Here is a 13,515-nt window from a genome sequence, read left to right as displayed (position 1 = left end):
AAAAAAAAAGAAAGTTGCTTCCTGGTGCACCTGAAGATGGAATTTAAAAAAATGTTTCTTCCTCCTTCCTTTTCTCTTTCCATTTACTGAGCATTACATGACCCTGCTGTTGAGCACCTGAGGAGAAAAAGCAATTGTTTATGGTGGCCCCAGTGGGATGAGTCTGACCAAGAGAAAGTAGGCAACATAGCAAAGAAGTGTTTCCAACATTTATTTAGTATATATTTATTAAGCACCTATTGGGCACAAAGAACATAAAACTTGGTGACTGCCTGCTAGAAACTTTTAATCTGGTTGTGAGGATAGTATATACACGCACCATAAGTTAAATTCAGTTTGTACGATCAAAGGCAGAGTCATCCCATACTGGGAACCTGCAAAAGGCAAAACTGCAGCGAAGAAAGTGGTAGAAGCTATAGAGAGAAAAGTCTGGGCTAAATGTAAGTTTCTAAAAGAACTGACCAAAGATAGGTTGGACCGTCTTAAATAGAGGTGAGTTTCATGTCGAGCAAGGTATTTAAGCTAGGCTGAATAAGCACTCAGCAGGAGTGTTTGTAGAGGGTATTATTGCATCTGAGGAGTGGCTACCCTAGGTGATCTTTAAAATACTCACATGACTTTATGATGCGTTGATTCTGTGAGTGTTTAGGACAGGGAGCATGCATAGGCTCATAAAGTGACCAGGAAAGCATTTGTTGAGGTTGAGGTATGAAAGAAGGAGCAGATGTGGGACAGAAGAAGGGAGGGAGGAGGGAGCTCCAGGCAGAGGGAATACTGTGAGACTAATGAAAAATCTGGGGCTTTTTCTTGACCATATATTGCAGGAGAAAGCTGTATTATCTCTAACCACATTTAGAGGAAGATTACACAGTTTAAGGAACAGTATCTTAATGAACGTTTCTTCAGTGGCTGAAAATTTGCCAGAGTTGACCCATGACGTCAAGCTTGAGGTATGGGCTAGGGAGTTTGTCTAGTTCACATAAACAGAATTTTGTTGAATTCCTACTGTGTTGTAGGCATCAGGAACTGGGAATGCAGAGATGAAATGAGACACAGTTTCTTCTCTTGAATAGCTTATTGTTGAGCAGGGGCAAAGATACTACGAAAAAAGAAAATTACAGACCAATATCACTGATGAATATAGATACAAAAGTCCTCAACAAAATACTAACAAACAGAATCCAACAACACATTAAAAGGATGATACACCATGATCAAGTGGGATTTATCCCAGGGATGCAAGGATTCTTCAATATATGCAAATCAATCAATGTGATACACCATATGAACAAATTGAAGAATAAAAACCATATGATCATCTTAATAGGCACAGAAAAAGCTTTTGACAAAATTCAACACCCATTTATGATAAAAACTCTCTAGAAAGTGGGCATAGAGGGAACCTACCTCAACATAATAAAGGCCATATATGACAAATCCACAGCAAACATCATTCTCAATGGTGAAAAACTGAAAGCATTTCCTCTAAGATCAGGAAAAAGGCAAGGATGTCCACTCTCACCACTATTATTCAACATAGTTTTGGAAGTCATAGCCACAGCAATCAGAGAAGAAACAGAAATAAAAGGAATACAAATTGGAAAAGAAGAAGTAAAACTGTCACTGTTTGCAAATGACATGATACTATACATAGAGAATCCTAAAAATGCTACCAGAAAACTACTAGAGCTAATCAATGAATTTGGTAAAGTTGCAGGATGCAAAATTAATGCACAGAAATCTCTTGCATTACTATACAGTAATGATGAAAAATCTGAAAGAGAAATGAAGGAAACACTCCCATTTACCATTACAATAAAAAGGATAAAATACATAGGAATAAACCTACCTAAGGAGACAAAAGACTTGTAAGCAGAAAACTATAAGACACTGATGAAAGAAATTAAAGATGATATCAACAGATGGAGAGATATACCATGTTCTTGGTTTGGAAGAACGATTATTGTGAAAATGACTATACTACCCAAAGCAATCCACAGGTTCAATGCAATCCCTATCAAATTACCAATGGCATTTTTTTACAGAACTAGAATAAAAAAAAAATTTGTATGGAGACACAAAAGACCCCGAATAGCCAAAGCAGTCTTGAGGGAAAAAAACGGAGCTGGAGGAATCAGACTCCCTGACTTCAAACTATACTACAAAGCTACAGTAATCAAGACAGTATGGTACTGGCACAAAAACAGAAACATAGATCAGTGGAACAAGATAGAAAGCCCAGAGATAAACCCACACACCTATGATCAACTAACCTATGACAAAGGAGGCAAGGATATACAATGGAGAAAAGACAATCTCTTCAGTAAGTGGTGCTGTGAAAACTGGACAGCTACATGTAAAAGAATGAAATTAGAACACTCCCTAGCACCATACACAAAAATAAACTCAAAATGGATTTGAGACCTAAATGTAAGACTGGACACTATAAAACTCTTAGAGGAAAACATAGAATACTCTATGACATAACTCACAGCAAGATCTTTTTTGATCCACCTCATAGAGTAATGGAAATAAAAACCAAAATAAACAAATGGGGCCTAATGAAACTTAAAAGCTTTTGCACAGCAAAGGAAACCATAAAGACGAAAAGGCAACCTTCAGAATGGGAGAAAATATTTGCAAACGAATCAGTGGACAAAGAATTAATCTCCGGGCTTCCCTGGTGGCACAGTGGTTGAGAGTCCGCCTGCTGATGCAGGGGACACGGGTTCGTGCCCCAGTCCGGGAAGATCCCACATGCCGCGGAGTGGCTGGGTCCGTGAGCCATGGCCACTGAGCCTGTGCGTCTGTAGTCTGTGCTCCGCAATGGGAGAAGCCACAACAGTGAGAGGCCTGCGTACCGCAAAATAAATAAATAAATATTAAAGAATTAATCTCCAAAATATATAAACAGCTCATGCAGCTTAATAGTAAAGAAACAAACAACCCAATCCAAAAATGGGCAGAAGACCTAAATAGACATTTCTCCAAAGATGGCCAAGAAGCACATGAAAAGCTGCTCAACATCACTAATTATTAGAGAAATGCACATCAAAACTACAGTGAGATATCACCTCATACCAGTAAGAATGGGTATCATCAGAAAATCTACAAACAACAAATGCTGGAGAGGGTGTGGAGAAAAGGGAACCCTCTTGCACTGTTGGTGGGAATGTGAATTGGTACAGCCACTATGGAGAACAGTATGGAGGTTCCTTACAAATCTAAAAATAGATTTACCATATGATCCAGCAATCCCACTACTCGGCATATACCCAGAGAAAACCATAATTCGAAAAGACACATGCACCCCAATGTTCATTTCAGCACTATTTACAATAGCCAGGTCATGAAAGCAACCTAAATGCGCACTGACAGACGAATAGATAAAGAAGATGTGGTACGTATATACAATGGAATATTACTCAGCCATAAAAAGGAATGAAATTGAGTCATTTGTTGAGACGTGGATGGATCTAGAGGCTGTCCTACAGAGTGAAGTAAGTCAGAAAGAGAAAAACAAATATCGTATATTAACACATGTATGTGGAACCTGGAAAAATGGTACAGATGAACCGGTTTGCAGGGCAGAAGTTGAGACACAGATGTAGAGAACAAATGTATGGACACCAAGTGGGGAAAGCCCCAGGGTGGTGGTGGTGGTGGTGTGCTGAATTGGGCGATTGGGATTGACACGTATACACTGATGTGTATAAAATTGATGACTAATAAGAACCTGCTGTATAAAAAATAAAATTAAATTAAAAAAAATAAAAAGCTCATCCTGGGGCTTCCCTGGTGGTGCAGTGGTTAAGAATCTGTCTGCCAATGCAGGGGACATGGGTTCGAGCCTTGGTCCGGGAAGATCCCACATGCCGCAGAGAAACTAAGTTTCTGCAGAGAAACTTAGTTTATGCACTAAGCACAGGCTTAGTGCACCACAACTACTAAGCCTGTGCTCTAGAGCCCGGGAGCAACAACTACTGAGCCCGTGCACCACAAGTACTGAAGCCCGCATGCCAAGAGCCCATGCTCCGCAACAAGAGAAGCCACCAGAATGAGAAGCCCGCGCACTGCAACAAAGATTAGCTCCCGCTCGCCGCAACTAGAGGAAACCCGTGTGCAGCAACGAAGACTCAACGCAGCCAAAAATAAATAAATTAATTAAAATAAATAAATAAAAAGCTCATCCTAAGATGTCTCCTGATAAATACCTAGATTTAATTTCTCCAGTTTCATGATCACTCTAATAATAACTATATTTATTGAGTACCTTCTAAGTGATAGATATGTTAGTCTCTTTCCAGTTCTTATGACAACCCTTCAGTGTAGGTCTTTTTTTTTTTTTTTAACATCTTTATTTGGGTATAATTGCTTTACAATGGTGTGTTAGTTTCTGCTTTATAACAAAGTGAATCAGTTATACATATACATATGTTCCCATATCTCTTCCCTCTTGCGTCTCCCTCCCTATCCCACCCCTCCAGGCGGTCACAAAGCACCGAGCCGATATCCCTGTGCCATGCGGCTGCTTCCCACTAGCTATCTACCTTACGTTTGTTAGTGTGTATATGTCCATGACTCTCTCTCGCCCTGTCACAGCTCACCATTCCCCCTTCCCATATCCTCAAATCCGTTCTCCAGTAGGTCTGTGTCTTTATTCCTGTCTTACCCCTAGGTTCTTCATGACATTTTTTTTTCTTAAATTCCAAATATATGTGTTAGCATACGGTATTTGTCTTTTTCTTTCTGACTTACTTCACTCTGTATGACAGACTCTAGGTCTATCTACCTCATTACAAATAGCTCAATTTTGTTTCTTTTTATGGCTGAGTAATATTCCATTGTATATATGTGCCACATCTTCTTTATCCAGTGTAGGTCTTTTATTATCTCTGTTTTCCAAGGAGGAAAGCAAAGCTGAGAGAGTCCACCTGTATTGCCCAGCTATTAGTAAGTGGCTAATGGAAAATACAAAAGGTAGATAAATTAATGGAGTGGGTATCATGTCCTAGGCACTGCACTAGATGCAGGGCACACAGCATCTTATGGAATCTTCTCATCACTGGAGAGGAGAAATACCACCGTCGTCCCCATTTTATGGTCAGGATAACAGGCTCAGTAAAATTAAGCAAATCATCCAGAGTTTCACAGTCGGTGTTATGGACCGAACGCTTGTGTCCTCCCGAAATTCATCTGTTGAAATCCCACCCCCCAGTGTGCTGGTATTAAAAGGTCGGGGCATTTGGGAGGTGATTAAGTCATGAGGGTGGAGCTCCACTACCCCTTTATATCTTTTTTTTTTTTTTTTTTGGCGATACGCGGGCCTCTCACTGTTGTGACTTCTCCCATTGCGGAGCACAGGCTCCAGACACGCAGGCTCAGCAGCCATGGCTCACGGGCCCAGCCGCTCCGCGGCATGTGGGATCTTCCCGGACCAGGGCACGAACCTGTGTCCCCTGCATCAGCAGGTGGACTCCCAACCACTGCGCCACCAGGGAAGCCCCACGACTCCTTTATAATAGAGTCTCCAGATTGTTCTCTTGCCCTTTTGTGCCGTATGAAGATGCAGCCTGAAGTCAGCTATCTATGAACCAGGTTGCGGGCTTAACTTCCCAGCCTCCAGAACTGTGAGAGATACACTTCAGCTGTTCAGAAGCCCCCCTAGTCTATGGTATTCTGTTGTAGCAGCCTGAGCTGACCAAGACAGTTAGTGTAGAGCAAGGATTCAGGCCCAGCCTACTTGGCCCAAAAGCTGATAGTCTTTAAATTTTTTAAAAATTTATTTATTTGTATTTATTTTTATTTTTGGCTGCGTTTGGTCATCGTTGCTGTGCACGGGCTTTTTCTCTAGTTGGGGTGAGTGGGGCCTACTCTTCGTTGCGGTGCGTGGGCTTCTCATTGCGGTGGCTTCTCGTGGCAGTGGCTTCTTGTTGCGGAGCACGGGCTCTAGGCATGCGGGCTGCAGGAGCTGTAGCACACGGGCTCAGTAGTTGTGGCGCACGGGCTTAGCTGCTCCGTGGCATGTGGGATCTTCCCGGACCAGAGCTCGAACCCATGTCCCCTGCACTAGCAGGCAGATTCTTAACCACTGTGTCACCAGGGAAGCCCTAAAAGCTGACAGTCTTTAAAAACTATGCTACTTTTTCTCTCCCCACTGTGTTGTACAGGCGACAGCTTCACTCCAGCTCTGCTTTTCTCCTTGCTTAACCAGAAAACAAGTGAATGACAAAACCATTTTGAGTATTGTCTTGAAAGGCCAGGAGTGAACTTGGCTGGAGGAGAAATTTCCATTAGAATTCTGAGGCTTGGTGTACAGCAGTGGCACCAGGAAGGAAAAAATGCCATGCTCATTAAGCAATTACTGAGACTCATGGTTAAAACATGAGGTTGCCTTTCTAAGAGAATCCCTGGAATAAGTGGTATTCTTCATTTTGTCTTGGAGCCTGGTTGATCGGTGTCTAAGAAATGCACCTTCTTTTACTGGAGAAGTAATGGGGAAGCAAGGACTGTTTCATCCATTATCTCTTTGGATCCTTACGACAACCCTTTGGAGACATATGGAGGATATTTGGTTTGGAATTTTAGTGGCCAGTTAATCAAGATCCATCCTGCTTTTGAATCCTGGATCATTTGCAAAATATATACAACAGTTAGGGATTCCAATTGCAGGTTTATCACTTGGATTGGATCTCATATCTTGGATCCAGATGCCCTTCCTCATTTACCCCCCAACACTTGCTGCAGCTGGACTTTGGGATCTGCATTTAGAAAGGGCTGGGCTGGTAGCCAACTGCCTCATACCAGGTGAGTGCAGGGAGCCTGGGAGAGGAAGGTCTCCTAGGGGACACGTAGCAGGTTTGCCTTTCCCCAGTAGAGGTATATGGAGGATGGGATGTCTGTCTCTTACCACCTCCCATGTTAGATGAATCATTCCCTCTCCTGTGAGGAGAAACCAATGAAAGTACAGAGGGCAACCGTTTCTTACCAAATACATCTGAGAGGTGTTTTACTGGCTGAAAAATCATAGGGAGACGGAGCATATTTGTTTTCAGGGCACTCCCTGAGCTTGTTCTTTTAGTCCATTGCCCTCTCCTGATTTGACAGGTGGAGAATTTGAGTCTCAGAGAAGCTAAAGTTTTGAAAGTCACACTTTAATGACAAACGTGGGGTTCTATCTCATAACGAGCTAGTGGATGGAAGCTTAGAGCTCCGGGGTTCAGAACTTTTATATCAAAAATGTGCTAAGACCTTCACAGAGAAGACATGTGACTCGCACAAGGTCAAAGTGGCAGGACTAGATATCAGGTCTTCGGACTCCTGGCTTTTTCTAGTGTCTCACAGAAGTCTCCTTCGTAAGCTGGTGACATTTGTGCTGTTGGCTTGTAAGCATGGTCTTCTGGATACCTGGCACTATTCCCAAACCAATTAAATCAGAGTCTCTTGGTGGAGAAGCTCCATCATTGATGTATTTTTTAAAGCTCCCAAGGTATCCTGATCTACAGAAAGGTTGAAAGCCACAGCCTTGGTGATGTCACACTTTTGTTTCATCGCAGTGACACTTTCTTTGAATGTAGAGATGATGAGAAATTGCATTTCCAGGCAGATTATCTGTTTATTAACATTTGAAACCTAAATCCAAGCCTCAGTAGGTCCCTGTGTGAGCTTCCTTAGCTTACTAATGGCAGTCCTTTACCTGCGGATAGGGCATAGGTATAAGGATAGACAGGGGCAGTTCTTGCCCTGTCTTGATGCCACTTGATTTTTACAACAGCCCTGTGAAGTCAATAATTATTTACATCATGCGCAAAATGAGAAAACTGGGTTCTTACCTAACCCTGCATGGAAGAAGGGTTCTGTGCTGGTCTTTAGAAGAGAGGTTCACACCAAGTGTGTTAGTAGCTGATCTTTATTCCCCACTCTAACAATGGCATCTTCCCATTTGAGAATTCATTGGGAAAACCCATTTTGATCTAGCAAGCTTGTTTTTAACCCCCAACCGGATCTGTGGTCAACGGTTATACAGGTTGTGCCCTATCCAACCCCAAGAAGTGCCGGTTGCTACAGTTTATGTGAATGGCATCCCTAGCTCTTAGGCAAATACCCTGGCTGGATAACTGTACATGGTGAACCTGCATATGCTTAAAGAGGTGTTATCTTGCTCAGGAGGCAGTCTCTCTAATAGGATGTAAAGGGTGCTGGAACAACCCACAAATACCGCCCTTTCATGAGATAACATAAAATCAGTGGGTGGTCTATTTCTTAACACTATCTTCTCCAAGCTCTCTCATTTAAAATGCACATACTCTTAGGAACAAGAAACTATTCTGAACTCTTAAACTGTTTTTCTCTAAGGTGTTAAGGATTGATAGTTCATATAGAATAGGGGGTTATGCTTTTCAAACAGCCTTCACGTTGTCTTCTGTGATGTAAGTATTATCATTCCCAATTTACATGTGAGCAAACTGAGATTCAAGAAAGATCACTGTCTCTCACAGATATAGGAGACAAACTTGTGGTTACCAAAGGGGAGAGGGAATGAGAGACAAATTAGGGGTCTAGGTTTAACAGATACAGTGTGTAAAATAGATAAGCAACAAGGTTATACTGAATAGCTCAGGGAATTATAGCCATTATCTTGTAATAACCTATAATGGAGTATAATCTGCAAAAATACTGAATTGCTATGCAGTACACCTGAAACTAACATAATATTGTAAATCAACTATACTTCATTTAAAAAAAGTTCACTGTCTTGACCCACATTACCCAGTAATTAAGAGCTTGAGCTCATTTTTTTTTGTCTCAAGATTTAAGACTTTTCCCACTATCCCCTACTAATGAGGATAAGGTTTTATTTTTATTCTCCTTGATTACGTGCTTTTAAGAAATGTGAGCATCAAAACAAACATTTGTTAGAGAAGTCTCAGAGGCTGTCGTCCTGTCAGCATTCAGCAGTATCCTTTGGGGTAATTTCTCCAGTTCAGATGCACCCTCACTTGAATCATTTATGCTATATTTTCTTTCTTTTTTTTTTTTTTAACATTGCAATAAAGCATTTATCAAGGAGTTATTAGAATTCTTCAAAGATGTTAGAATTCTTGGGAAACATTGCAAAACAAATATCCACAGGTTTGGAAATAGAAATTACAGTTAACCATTGTCATTGGAAAAAACCCACTATTTTTATGTGCACCACTTATTAATGAGGTATGCTCTATTTTCTAAGTAAGGAACTTTACGTGATGGACAAGTTTCTTTTTTTAATTAGTATGGATGCTGAGGTAATAGTGTATGTTAAACTATGTTGGTTTTCTTTGGAAAACTCATGTATTGAAACATGGCTAGACTATTTACGTAATTGGCTTCTCTTTGAAAATGATAGTCTTTGCTCAAAGAAAATAAATATTTTTATTCATAGAATGTAGGCTATAGAGTAAAGGAAAGAGTATGCGCTTTGTTGTCAGACAGGCCTGAGTTCGAATACAGACTTCTCCTTACTGATGTCTTCGTGATCTGAAGTAAATTGCTTGTCATCTCTTAGCCTCAGTTTCCTCATCTGTAAAATGGGGGTAATGAGACTTGCATGATAATAAATCTAAAGCATATAGCACATAGAAATCCCTCAAAAATGTTCATCGATTTACATCCCTCTTGCGGTAAAAATCTACTATCCATTAGGTAATATAATTACCTATTTTTATTATTATATGAGAGGTTGGGAAAGTACATTCACCTAGCTTGCAGAAAAGAAAAGCCTAGATAGATGGGCTTTGGCAACATTCATTCGTTTATACATTTACTAATTCAGTCACACAGAGTAATTTCTTTAAAACACAAAACTTATTACTGGCTCCTCTACCTAAGACTGGTCAAAGCCTCCCTAGCCTCAGTCAGTTTCCTTATCTGAAAAAGGACAAAATAATAGTATTTAAGAGAGCAGTTGGGCACATTAAATGTGAATCTTAATGTATATGAAGCACTCAGTGTCTGGCATGAAGTAACTACTCAGAAAACTGTTGAGTGGTGTAGTTATTTATTATTTATTTTTTTGACCACGCCGTGTGGCATGTGGGATCTTAGTTCCTTGACCAGGGATCTAACCTGTGCCCCCTGCAGTGGAAGTGCAGAGTCCTAATCACTGGACTGCCAGGGAACTCTGGTACAGTTATTTCTATTTTATTTTATTTTTTACATCTTTATTGGAGTATAATTGCTTTACAATGGTGTGTTATTTTTATTAAAAAAATAAAAGCAATTATAAATATTTTTAAATTATTTTTATTTTTTATCGTGACTGCAACCAAAGCGTTTTCATATACATTAGCCTCATTTGTGCTACACAGTAGTCTTATGTTATTTTTATTCTTCCTATTTTACAAATGAGAAATAAACTGATTTGAAGAGGTCACAAGGTTAGCAGGTCATCAGACTTCAAGTGGATGTTTTCCCTGCTACCATGGCTTCCTTTCTGCTTCACGTACCTCTCAGGGACCCATCCCTGGGTCCTTGACAATTCCATCTCTTGGGTTAATCTTTCTTTTTGAAAGACTCCTGCTGAAATGTCTACCAAAGTGGAGTTAGTTACCTGCTATACCTTATCACCTATGAACACATCACAGCTTATTGTCAGAAGGGTTGGGTTGGGTTGTCAGGTGAGCTAGCTCATCCCTCACAGAGCAGAAGACAGTCAGTCCTGGTTGCAGTAGAGGAGATAAAAGAAGGTCCAGGAACTCTGGAATCCCACCCAGCAAAGGCAGGCTTGGGTGCAGTCTGCAGCAGGTAGGGAGGAGGGAGATTTCCCGCTCTTACCTATAAAATCGAGAGAATAATGGTTGCTTTACAGGGCTGTTGTGAGGATAAGTGAGGTAACAGTCATAGCTTACATTTATTAAGCAAATGCCATCTACATGTATTACCTCAGTCCTCCCAACAACAGTTTAGTGAGCTCTAGTGTTATCCCATTTCTCAGAAAACTGAGGCAAAGAGAGGTTATTCTCCTAGCTGGTTCTCTGCCAGCTAGGTGAATAAGAGCCCAGCCTCTGTTTTCTGAGATAGCATATGGAAAACCCCTGACCAGACGGGGGATTAACTAGGAACTTGCCCTTTCAAGGCACTGAGTCTACTTTATATTCATACTTTTATGGCTTTTTTCTAAAAAAGGGTATCTGAAATCAGATAAGCTTCAAACCCTGGTCTGCCTGTAAGCCTGAGAGTAGTGGGTACTTAAAAGAAGTGAGCTGCCTTCTCGCCTAGATGGTGGAGTCTCAAAGCAGGAGGAAGTTGATGGGACAAAGTGTGACCTGGACCACTGGCGAGCAGTGGTCGGGAGTGGGGGGATATTAACCCCCTTCTTTTGCAGACCCTCTTCCTAACACAAGTTGTTACTCCCATCAAAGGGCTCTGTGAAAGCATGAACTGAAGCTTCTCTTCCAAGCAGTGCCTTGGGGCTGCCTGAAGGCTTCGCTGAGTTTTGCTGATTTTCTGGAGCTCAATTTATAGCCAGCCAGTGAGTGGAGCTAAAGCTTCGTGAGAAGCTGCTAGTCCAGCAGACCTGCTTGGGAATTCCTGCCTGACCGTTTCCTCCATGTGTGTCCAGCTCCTTCCTCACCTCCCATAAACAGTCCTGCTGAGAAGCTTATCTCAGCCCAGTGGAGCGGAGTGTCACACTTCCAGATAGCCTCTTTGTGTCACATGCGGCCCACTCCTCCCCCACCTTGGTCTCCTTTCTCAGCCCCTGGCATTCTCAGGGCTAAATCCATGCAGTGTCTGCTGGGTTTTATTAAACTCCCTAGCCTGGAGAGAAATGGAGCTGAAAAGATCCTTTCTCTTATTCTTGGAGTGAGCATACACAGGCATTTTAACTCCTTAAACTGAGCAGGTTGTTTAAACCAGTGGTTGCAAACTCAAATGCCTGGGGGGGCCAGGCAGGAAACATCCAGAGTGGTGAGCTGGGTGAAGACAATAGGGACTATGGCTTTCTCTGCAGTTACCCAGCCGCAGTCGTTGTAGCCTGGTGGAAATGCAGGTTGAGGGTTGTCTGATTCTCTGATAGTCTAGGAGTAAGTGTAGAGCTGGATTTTGGGTGAAATTTCCCAATTTTTAAGACACTTTCTGAGTCAAACAAAATGCCTCTGTGGGCTTGTTTAGCGTATGGGCTGCTGGTATAAGAACGCTGATTTCAGCCATGAGGAGAAGTCCTGGCTTTGGCTACTTTTTCTTCACTTCTTGCTGCTGCTCTACCCTATTTGATTTCAGTGCAAGTGGCTGTCAGCCAGGAGACCTTGCTGGGCTGAGGAAAAAGCTGTGTGGAAGGTGTTTGGATCTTTCTTGGTGAAACCTGAGCACAGCATTTGCTTGTTCTTTGATTCTGTCCATTCATTCATTCAATCATTATTCAGCAAATACTGACGGGGTATTTTAGACTCATACTCTACTGTAGGGGTGCAGCAGTGAGCATGGCACTGCTTTCAAGGAACTCACAGTCTCAGAGGAGAAGCCAGCAAAGCTGGTACTCTTAATAATTCAGCGTGGTCTGGACTTTAATAGCTGCCTATGAGACACATAAGAATATGGACGACAGAATTCTAAGCTCTGCCTGAGGGAATGAGGAAAGAATCCTTGGAAGATGCAGGGAGGTGTGAAGGCGAAAGCAGAGCAGGACAGGGGCAATGGATCTGAAGGCTGACTGAACAGGTAGAGTAGGTATGGGGGCTTGGGAGGGCCTTCCCGATAAGGGGAAACAGGGTGAGCCGGGCTGAGTGGCGTGGTGGCGCATAGTACGTTGGGAAATATCAAGTGTTCAGTGCGGGGGATGCTGGTTTGGAGTGGCTGCAGAAGATGCTGGAAGGGTGGTCTGGGGCCAGGTTGGGAATGGTCCCATGAGAATCTTAAGGACTCTACCTGGTAACCTCTGGGGAGCTATTGAAGTTGTATAAACAGGGAGTGCTGTGCCATATCTGTTTCAGAAAGATCATTCTGGTTCCAGTGAGAAGCATGATTTGGAAAGGCAGACTAGGGGAATTGTGGGCATCATGAGATGGGATAAGAACTGGAGAAGGAGGAAGGTCAACATGTCAGGAGAGTGGTTCTCAGTCCTGGCTGCAACACCGACAGTTAAGCCCATCCCAGGCGAGGGAAATCAGGAGTTCTGGGTCCCAGCAGTGGGATTCAAAGTTCTCTGAGCGATTGGGTATCACTGAACTTGGAGACCATTGCCCGGTGGGGGGAACGTCTCCGGGAGAGAGCGAGCTGAAGTTACTTGGGAATCCTTGTGTCTCAGATTGAGCCCTTATTCAGTCCAATAGATCAATTTGACAGATCAATTGAAGTCCTAAAGAGGCATTTGCTGTTACATTAGATAAAAAAAACTTAAAAAAAATTAAATAATTGATAAATACTTTGTGTAGGAAGGAGCCTGGGATTTGAATGGCTCTGTTTTAAATTCTGCCTGGGTTACTCATCAGCTATGATAAACTGGACAAGGCATTGACCTCTCAGTCTTATTTTCTCATC

Source organism: Phocoena phocoena, chromosome 8 (genome assembly GCF_963924675.1).
Source record: "Phocoena phocoena chromosome 8, mPhoPho1.1, whole genome shotgun sequence".
Classification (NCBI taxonomy): domain Eukaryota; kingdom Metazoa; phylum Chordata; class Mammalia; order Artiodactyla; family Phocoenidae; genus Phocoena; species Phocoena phocoena.
This window is presented reverse-complemented; position numbering follows the sequence as displayed.